The sequence below is a fragment of the Calonectris borealis genome, chromosome 22 (genome assembly GCF_964195595.1).
Source record: "Calonectris borealis chromosome 22, bCalBor7.hap1.2, whole genome shotgun sequence".
Classification (NCBI taxonomy): domain Eukaryota; kingdom Metazoa; phylum Chordata; class Aves; order Procellariiformes; family Procellariidae; genus Calonectris; species Calonectris borealis.
In genome coordinates this window covers 4,130,244-4,139,722 of record NC_134333.1, presented here as the reverse complement: position 1 = coordinate 4,139,722, position 9,479 = coordinate 4,130,244, and the positions used below count along the sequence as shown (strand labels likewise).

The 9,479-nt window shown below is 55.8% G+C and overlaps 1 pseudogene; it reads right to left on the bottom strand.

The window, feature by feature from the left end:
* Positions 1–7,876: 7,876 nt before the first annotated feature.
* LOC142092101 (feather keratin Cos1-1/Cos1-3/Cos2-1-like) lies at positions 7,877–8,694 on the bottom strand (annotated as a pseudogene).
* Positions 8,695–9,479: the final 785 nt, after the last annotated feature.

Here is a 9,479-nt window from a genome sequence, read left to right as displayed (position 1 = left end):
TTCCTAGGATGAATGGGTTCATGAGGAGGCTGATAAGCCTGGTAGTCCAGGCTGAAAAAATTGGCTGGACTACCAGATTCCAAGAGTTGTGACCATGAAGAAATGGGCTGACTCGAACCTCATGAAGGTCAAAAAGAGCAAGGGCAAGGTTTTGCGTCTGGGGTAGAAAACAGACCATGCAGTCACACATGTTGGGGAGTCACTGTCTAGGAAGCAAATCCACAGAAAAGGCTGCGTGGTTTTAGGAGATCCTTAGCTGAACCTAAGAGAGCAGCGTGCCCTTTTGGCAAAGAAGACCAACCGCATCCTGAGCTGTGACAGCCAAAGTGTTGCCAGCAGGTGCAGGAAAGTGTCCCTGGCCCTCTCGTCCTTGTGAGACCACATCTGGATCCCTGCTTCCACATTGGGGCTCTCGGGTCCACAAAGAGTATTGACATACTGAAGCAAGTCCAAAAACGGCCACCAAGGGCGTTAGGGTACTGTCAAACATGGCAAGTGAGGAGAAGCTGAGAGAACTGGGCCTGCCCATCTTGGAGAAGAGATGTCTCAGGGAAGACTTTCTTGCTTTCTACAACTACTTAATCAGAGGAGGCAGAGAAGATGGACCAAGACACTGGAAGTGCTCAGCAATAGGAGTAGAGGCAAAGGACAAGCAACTGAGGCATGGAGAAATCCGATTAAGCAACAGGCTAAAAGAAATAAGAACTGGAGCGGGTATCCCAGGGACATCGTGCAATGTCCATCCTGGGAGGTGTTCAAGGATGGACTGAATGGGATCTTGTGCAACCTGGTCTACTGGGATCTGTTGTGAGCAGGGGATTGATCTAGATGACCTCTGGAGGTCCCTTCTCACCTACATTCTGACTGTGTAATTCCCACCTCACCCCTGCCCTCCCTGACCCCTGCACACCCATGGGCACGTTTGTCCTCACACCCCCTTTGCCTCAACACAACTTTTAGGCATGTTGCTGGGACTGCAGAGGGGCAGCTGAAGGGAGGCTCTCACCCTCCTCACTCCTACCCGCAGCACATCAGTGGCTGCTGTTTCCAGTCCTTGAGCTCGGAGACAGCTCTGGGAAGCTGGTCCATCTCCTGGGCCAGGGCCCTGCTTCTGCCCCCGGCGCTGTGCAGCCTTATTCTTGCTGGGGAGTCCTTGCTGGAGGAGGGGAGACCCCATTCCCCGGGAGAGCAACTTGTGCCCCGGCAGAGCCACTGAGCCCTCTCAGCCCAGGCGAGACCCCGAGCGGCCCCGGCGCAGGGCTCAGCCCCGGGGCGGAGCTGGCGGCGGCGGAGAGGAGAGGAGGCGGCAGAGAGGAGGCACCGCGGCCGGAGCAGAGAGCCGGGGCTGGCGGGGGGCAGCGAGGCGCGGGGGGCGGAGCGGCGGGATGTGGCGGTGCCGGGGCGCAGGGCTGGCGGGGCTGGCCGCGGTGCTCCTGGGTGCGCGGGGCTGGCGGTGGTGGATGGGGCCGGGGCTGTGCCCGGACTGTTCCCCTTGGTGGCCGTTGTTGGACTTGCTTCAGTATGTCAATAGTATTTGTAGACCTGAGAGCCCCAATGTGGAAGCAGTACTCCAGATGTGGTCTCACAAGGACGAGAGGGGCAGGGACACTTTCCTGCACCTGCTGGCAACACTTTGGCTGTCACAGCTCAGGATGCGGTTGGTCTTCTTTGCCAAAAGGGCACGCTGCTCTCTTAGGTTCAGCTAAGGATCTCCTAAAATTGTTCCCAACTGTCCTGCCCATCAACTCTTCCCAATCATTTTTCTTTCTGCCATCTCTCATCCCCATTTCCCAGCTCTCTTGCATCCCCTCTCGGTAGTCTCCATCATTCCCATCATCTCTAGCATTACCAGTTTGCTTGCATGTACGCCTGCCTTTCCATGTACCCACTCTTTTCTTGTGAATTCAGCAGTTATTATTGCCCTGATTTCAGCCCTCTTTCACTGTAACACCCACTCTCGCTCTCCACTCTTCCACTCTTCCCCTCTTCATCCGTCCGTCCACCCCTCTTTTTACCCATCTCTCCAGGACCCTACCAGTTCTAACCCCTCTGAGACCCTTCTCTCATCTCTCCCTCTGCTTTCTTCGTATCTGTAGGCACAAGATTGCTTTCCTGCACCTCTACATTATTCCATACATCCACTCATCCCCATGTGCGTTCAGCATTTCTTCTTGTTCTGAATTCAGCCCTCCGTACTTCCCTGTAACACACCCATTCTCCTCTCTCCTCATCCAGTCTTCATCCATCCATCCATGAATCCGACATTCATCCCGTTTCTGCATGCATCCATTCCAAATTCCCCGCAGCCTTCTCCCCTCACTCCACACACTCACACCACGATCACCACTCTCCATCCCTGGTCATGGGCACATCTACCCATCCGTTCCCGTCCGGCTCTGTCTCACTGCCGCTCTTCCTAACCATTTCTCTGGGAAAATCAGAACTGCGTGACCTTTGGTGATCTTTCTCGTTTCCTTCTCCTTTCTCGGCAGTGGCTGCGGGCAGAGCCCAGGTGCAGCAGGAGCCATTGGCAGAGACCTCTGAGGGCACCGGCATCGCCATCAACTGCTCACACCTCAACATACAGTCAAACGAGGTCATCCTCTGGTACCATCAACTCCTGGGCCAAGGCCCCGAACTCCTCCTGAGAGGTCTTAAAGGGTCCAAGGAGCTGCAGGAGCCGCCGGGGCAGCTGTCGGTGGCGGCAGACCACCAGTCCAGCGCCCTGTGGCTCGCCTGGCCCCGGCGCGGGGACGCGGCGGTGTATTACTGCGCCGTGGGAGACACGGGGAGAGGAGCCAGGGCTGTGGCTGGGCACGAACCGCCGCGGGCGGGGCTGGGCGTGTGTGTTGGGTGCGGGGGGGCAGTCCCGGGCGGGCCCGCCAGGGGGCCGCTTCCCCCCGCCCCGCCCTGCCCCGCACCGCCCAGCCCCAGGCCCCGGGGTTCTTTCCCCGCCCCACCGGCACCAGCATCGGCACCAGCACCGACTTCAGCATCAACACGTGCACCGGGATCACCAGGGCCTGCTTGGAGTCGAGGCCTGGGCTCAGCACCTCTCCTCATCGATGGCTGCTGTGGATCTGTGCTCCTGAAGGCAGCCAAGAGCCACGCTTGGAGTGTGGCTCCGTCTGGAGACTGAGACGGCCTGTGCAAGGCAGGGAGGGGAGTAGGGTGTTTCCCACAAGGCTCTTTTGCTTCCCCAGAAAGGGCTCAGACCATTCTGGGTAACATGGCCTCCCCTGGGCTGTCTGTAAAGGCCTGCCAGCATTGTCTCAGAAATGCATCACAGAGAACACAGATTCCCATCCAGCCCATGTCAAGCTGGTTCTCCGCTTGCCTCTGTCCTCCTCTTGCCAAGGATGCTGAGCTCTTCCTGCCTTTTATGAAGGCAAAGTGACAGTTGTAGGTCCTTCACATGAGGACATGGCACAGGGACTTCATGGTGACACGAATAAGCTGATCCCAAATGCTCCAGAGAGATGCTCAGCTTAGTGGGTGTCTCACCGTAGCTTAGCTCCCTTGTGCCAACACATCAGCAGCTCCCACCCAGTGTTTTTTCCCTTCCCAAGGACAAGCGCAAAGTTCTCAACCCCAGGTTGTTATTAACACTAACAGGCTCCTTGGGCATCCAAATTATGCAATTAGGAATGGTGCAATTAAGAAACCAATGCACCCAGGAAGTACCAGACATAGAAGGAGTTGCAACGGGTGTCAGCCCTTACGTGGCAAAGGTCCATTCCAACAAACCAAAAATGTTTGTCAGAGCTCTGCCAAGTTCTCTTTACTGTGGCCTAACACCTGCTCCTCAGCCCTGGCAGGGCTAAAGCTTCGTCTGGGGTAAAGTGGTTACCTTGCCTTGCAGCAGCGGTTGATTTTATTCCTCTGACACCAACAGAGACAAAGGATTTACCCCAGCACACCTTTGGTTCCTTCCTCTTGCCTGGGTAGCTGATTCCTTCTGGACATGACAAAGGTGTTCCAAACAGGGCAGTACGTTGCCCCGAAGGAAACACAAACATGGTGTCCTGGTTTTGACTGGGATGGAGTTGATTTTCTTCCTATTAACTGGTATAGTGCTGTGTTTTGGATGTAGTATGAGAATAATGTTGATGACACACTGCTGTTTTGGTTGTTGCTAGGTATTGTTTACGCTAGTCAAGGACTTTTGATCTTCCCATGCCCTGCCAGATGTGCAGGGGGCTGGGAGGGAGCGTGGCCAGGAAGGCTGGCCCAGCTGACCAATGGGCTATTCCATACCATATGACGTCATGCTCAGCATATAAGGCTGGGTGAAGAAGAAGGAGGGGGCGTTCGGAGTGATGGCGTTTGTCTTCCCAAGTAACCGTTAGGCGTGATGAAGCCCTGCTTTCCTGGCGATGGCTGAACACCCGCCTGCCGATGGGAAGGAGTGAATGAATTCCTTGTTTTGCTTTGCTTGCGTGCGCGGCTTTTGCTTTCCCTGTTAAACTGTCTTTATCTCAACCCGCGAGTTTTCTCACTTTTACCCTTCTGATTCTCTCCCCCATCCCACCTGGCGGGGGGGTGAGCAAGCGGCTGCGTGGTGCTCAGTGGCCGGCTGGGGTTAAACCATTACACATGGTCAAGCAGGGTGGCCTCCCCAGGTGGCACGTGGCCCTGCTTGTCTTTGTCTTCTCCATGTGTCTCCTAACCATGGTGGGAATAGCCTCATCCTTGTCACTGTGGGGAGTGAGCAGCCCCTGAGGATCCCAATGTAGTTCTTCCTTGTCAGACTGTCCTTCTTGGAGATCTGCTGTGCCACCACCATTGTCCCCAAAACACTGGAGCTTTTCCTTGTCACCAGGACTACATTTATGTTTCCCGCTTTCATTTTTCCACTTCTTCCTGGGCGTGACTGAGTTCCTGATCCTCTCGTCCATGTCCTTTGGTCATTATGTCGCCATATGCAAACCACTCTGTAAAACACGCTATCTTGACAAAGAAAGTCTACTTCCTCCCAGTGCTGGAAGCATGGGCAGTGGGCTTTGTGGTCATCTTCTGCCAGGTGTCTCTGCTGCTGCAGCATCCTTTCTGCACCAAGAAGGTTGTTGAGCATTTCTACTGTGATGCTGGGCTAGCGTGAGCGTGGCCTGTTGGGGCTGGGTTGACCTTGGCTGGTTGCCAGATGCCCACCAAGCTGCTCGATCACTCCCCCACCATCAGCAGGACCGGGGGAGAAAATACAACGAAAGACTCGTGGGTCCAGATAACAACAGGGAGATCTCTCATCAATTACCGTCACAGGCAGAACAGACTCGACTTGGGGAAATTAATTTAATTCATTACCAATCAAATCAGAGAAGGATAATGAGAAATAAGAACCAATCCAAAACCACCTTCCCCCCACCCCTCCCTTCTTCCCGGTCCCAGCCACTTCCCTATGTGCGCTACGGGCACCTTCTCTCCTCCCACAGCATGTAGGGGTTGGTTTGGGCAGGACCAGGATGCTGAGCAGATCCTCTGGTGTTCACCAGCCAAGTGGTTTCTGTCAACCCACCACACCTGTGCTGGGACAAGTGTGCCGCAAGCAGAGCTCTAGCCCGGCCTGGCTCAGAGGTGCTGGGGGCGCTGGGCAGCTGGGTGCTGGTGGGGGATGCCCCAGCGTGTGCTCTGTGATTGGGCTGGTGCCTGCAGGTGCCACTGCGTCCCCAGGGCAGGACTGGTGCTTGTGCCCTGGGGCTGCTCGTGGGGCAGGGAGAGAGTGGAGGACTCTGGCAGTCCCAGGCAGGGTGAGGAGCTGGATTGCCCAGATACTGGCAATTCACTCCAGTGGTAGTTGTGCGGGTGTCGTGTGGGAGGAGGTGAGGCCTTGTCTCTGGGCATGGCAAGAACATGTCCAGTGGCCAAAGAGATGGAGGTGGCTGGTGGTTCTGTGCCAAGCCTCAAGCAGGAGGAAAGTGCAGGGAACCGTGCCTGGTCTGCAGGGCCCTGTGTGCCTGAGCCCCTGTTTGGAGCTCAGCAGGCTGTGGGACCCTGGACAGCCAACTTTCGGTAGGGACACCATCTGGAAACTGTGGAGGGTTGGCTGAAAATTGGGGACTTGCTGCAGGGGTGCGCAGGGGACAGACATTTTGTGGCACCGAGGCTTGCAGAGCTTGACTTACAGAGCCCTCATCCACCTTGCTTGCAAGGGAGATGACGTCAGCGCCTTGACACCTCTGCCACCCTGCTTCATTGTTAAGCAGTCAGGCAAGAGGAGGCGATGTTGATGAAGGACTTGGCAACCGGAATCTCCAGAAGAAAAGGACCTCTGCCTGTATTTCAACATACCGGCTGGGGAAAGGGCAATTTCCAGAGGCCCCTGTGTGGATGGATGGATGGATGGATGGATGGATGAATGGATGGATGGATGGATGGATGGATGGATGGATGGGTGGGTGGATGGATGGATGTGTTCTGTTCATCAGGTTCTTCCTGACTGAGGCCTCTGATGTGCTTTTGATCAAACCAGTGTCCAAGAGCACCAGTCAAAGGAAGAGGGACCCTCGTGAACAGAAGTCGCCTGCCATAGACAGCTCACAGATGCTGCTGAGTGTGTCCCATTGTCACCTCCACATCTCAGGGGGACTAGGGCAATCACATCTTGCACAGAGCTTTTCTGGAGCAGAGCTAGTCCTGACATAGCAGAGTCTTAGAGGTCCTGGGCCCGAGCGAAGCGGCTCCATCCATGCTTGGGGATGACAAGGCACCACAAAGCAGTGATGGGCCTGTGGGCACTGGTTACTGTCCTTGGACTGCCCTGGCCCATGGAGGTGTTGGGTTCCCAGGGGCTCTGTTGTGTGGCCCAGTGTGGTTATTCCCAATACTGACTCGTGAATGACATCAGCCCTGCATGCCTGCCAAAACCTGGGCCCTGCCAAGTGCTGTAGGAGTGGTGGTAGGGCTGCATGGGGGACTGATCCCTGCTGCCCATGCCCATGCTTGCTGGCCACGGCTCTAGATCAATCGATGGAGGGGAGGAGGCCGTGGGCCACCCCTGAGGCTATTCCACCTATGCACACTCCTGCCGTCCTTTGGGGACGTCTTCGGTCCTCCTCCTTCCCCAGCACAGCACTGACCAGAGCAAGAGGTGCCCCATTCCCATGAGCGTACAGGGTGGCTTGCCTCCAGGGCCTTCCACAGAGTCCTAGCTTCTCACTTGGGGATAGCAGAGGTTGTGCTCCTTGTTTGCAGGACCTGTGGGGGTATATCTGGGCAGAGACACTGCAAGGCAAGGGCTGATTGCCACTTGCTCTGGGATAGCTAGGCTTGTTTTGCATGCTGCCACAGGATAGTGCCCCAAAAAGGACCCTCTGCAGTGTGTCCCAACCTCCCATTCTTCTGGGAGTCGTGAAGGGTCTCTTTATACCCCCATCCTATCCCCTGCCAAGAGCAAAGCCATTTTCCCTGAGCAGCTTGGGAGGGCATACATGGAGGAAAGGACCACTCGGAGGCCCAGGCCAGGATGCAGAAATCTTTAATGAGTCTGAAGAGGGAATCGAGGTCACTCCAAGCAGAGGCCCTTGATGCAGGGAGCACTGGGGGCGAGCGAGAGTCTGCGCCCCTTCGCCGTGTTGAAGTTCATGCAGGGCATCTGTCTGCCTTTCCCGCAGAGTGCAGGCTGGCTTTGGAGAGCCTTGCAGCCCAGGGGAGCAGAGGAAAAGAACAAAAAGAGAAAGAAAGAAGTAGGTGGAAGAATGGATGCAGAGACATGGGCCATGTTTTCGGCTAAACACAGGCTGCCCCTTCCTGAGAGCATTTGCAGGAGGAGTTGAGGGTGGTGAATTCCTGTGAAGGCAATGGCCTGAAGATTCATTCTTTGCCCAGCACTACGTCTGTACTTCCTGGGGAGCCTTCCCAAGAGCTATGTCCAGTAGCTTTAGCAGGGGAGGCACCTTCTGCCACAGTAGCGGCTGGAAATGCCAGAGAGGTCACAGCACCCAGAGGTGATGGGCACTCCATCACAGCTGAGGATGCTGCCAACAGCAGCGGAGGTGGAGGATCCCACAATGGTGTTCTGTGGGTAGGAGCTGAGGATGGGGCCGGGCAGGGTCACCACGACGGGGGAGGGCTCGATGACAACAGTGGAGTTCTGGCACTGCCTGACACAGGGCTCATTGCAGCTGTTGGCCAGCGGGGTCGGGCCGCAGGGTCGGCATGGCAGGCATGGGTTGGAGCAGGACATGTCTCGGGCCTGGAGCTGCACCTGGGAGAGAAACAGGGACAAAGCAGAGCAGAAGCATGGGTGAAGAACAGCCTGGTTAAACTATGACAAAGGAGCCAAGGCTAATACTGAGTGGGGAGCTGAAAGCTATGCCAGAAGCCACACGGTATTCATCACCCAATAAAAAGCAGCCTGGCCCACGGAGACTTGGTCCTAACTTGTAAACCAAAAGCCGCCCCAGCCACATCCCAGCCTCTCTCTAAGCAGACCTTCTCCACACTTCCCTCTGTCATGACAAGAACATGCAAACCCCAGCACAGGACAGAGCCAATATCAGCTGAGATGTCCATCAAGGAGAGATCTCGCTTTGAAGAGGAGGAGAAGGGGCTTCAGACTCACCTGCTTCCCAAGGAGGAGGAGGCAAGAGAAGGGGATGAGAGACCACGGACTTGGGCTGGCTTTTATACCTGCCCTTCACTGCCGCAGGACCAGAGGCATCCTTTGCAGAGGTAACAATTTTCTGACAAGCTCATCTTGAATGCAAACCATCGCAGCTAATGATATGGGCTGTGCTTTGATTTCCAACACTGCTGCCTTTTCATTTCCAGATTTGTGCCATGCCCATTCCCCAATGAAGGCTTCTTCTGAGCACTCACATGAAAGGCCCCAGGATTTGGAGGGCAGGAATGCAGCAGTGCAGGCAGAAGACTCAGCTCAAGAGCTGGAGGGGTCCAGAGCAGGCAAGTGACGTCAGCCTGGGTCACTCTGGTGGGGCTGTTTGAAGTGGTGTTCTCAGGAAGAAGGTCCAGTGTTCCTCAGCTGGATGCCATGGGCTCCCACGCATGAGGACATGCCATACCCTTGTCTTTCCCTCCCTCCTCAGCTCACCCCCATGCTCATTTCTTGTTGCCTCCCCAGGTGTGTGCCTTGTGCTCCTAGGTATTGACCCTACCCTGCCTAACACTGCCCAGTCCCCAGGGGTCCTCAGCAGAGTGCATGGTTCGTTGTCTTCCTTGTGTGTTCTTTACTTGTGTGGACTTGTAAGCAGCCACGTTTGTGAGGATGCTCTGGGAGCACAAATTTGTGCAGGATTCCATGCCAGTGTGCATGAGCCTGTGTGTGTGTGTCCTTGTGTGTCACTCATCAGGGGGGAATGTGCTGCCCATGGCAGGGACACTCTCCATTGCTCTCTCCATGAGCACTGCAGAGCAGCAGTTTCCCAGGGTGAGAAGGAGCCTGAGTGCAGCCAAATGGTGATGGCACCAGCCTGCTAGAGATTTGTCCAGGGAAGAGGCCCTGAAATGCAGCCCCTGTCTCC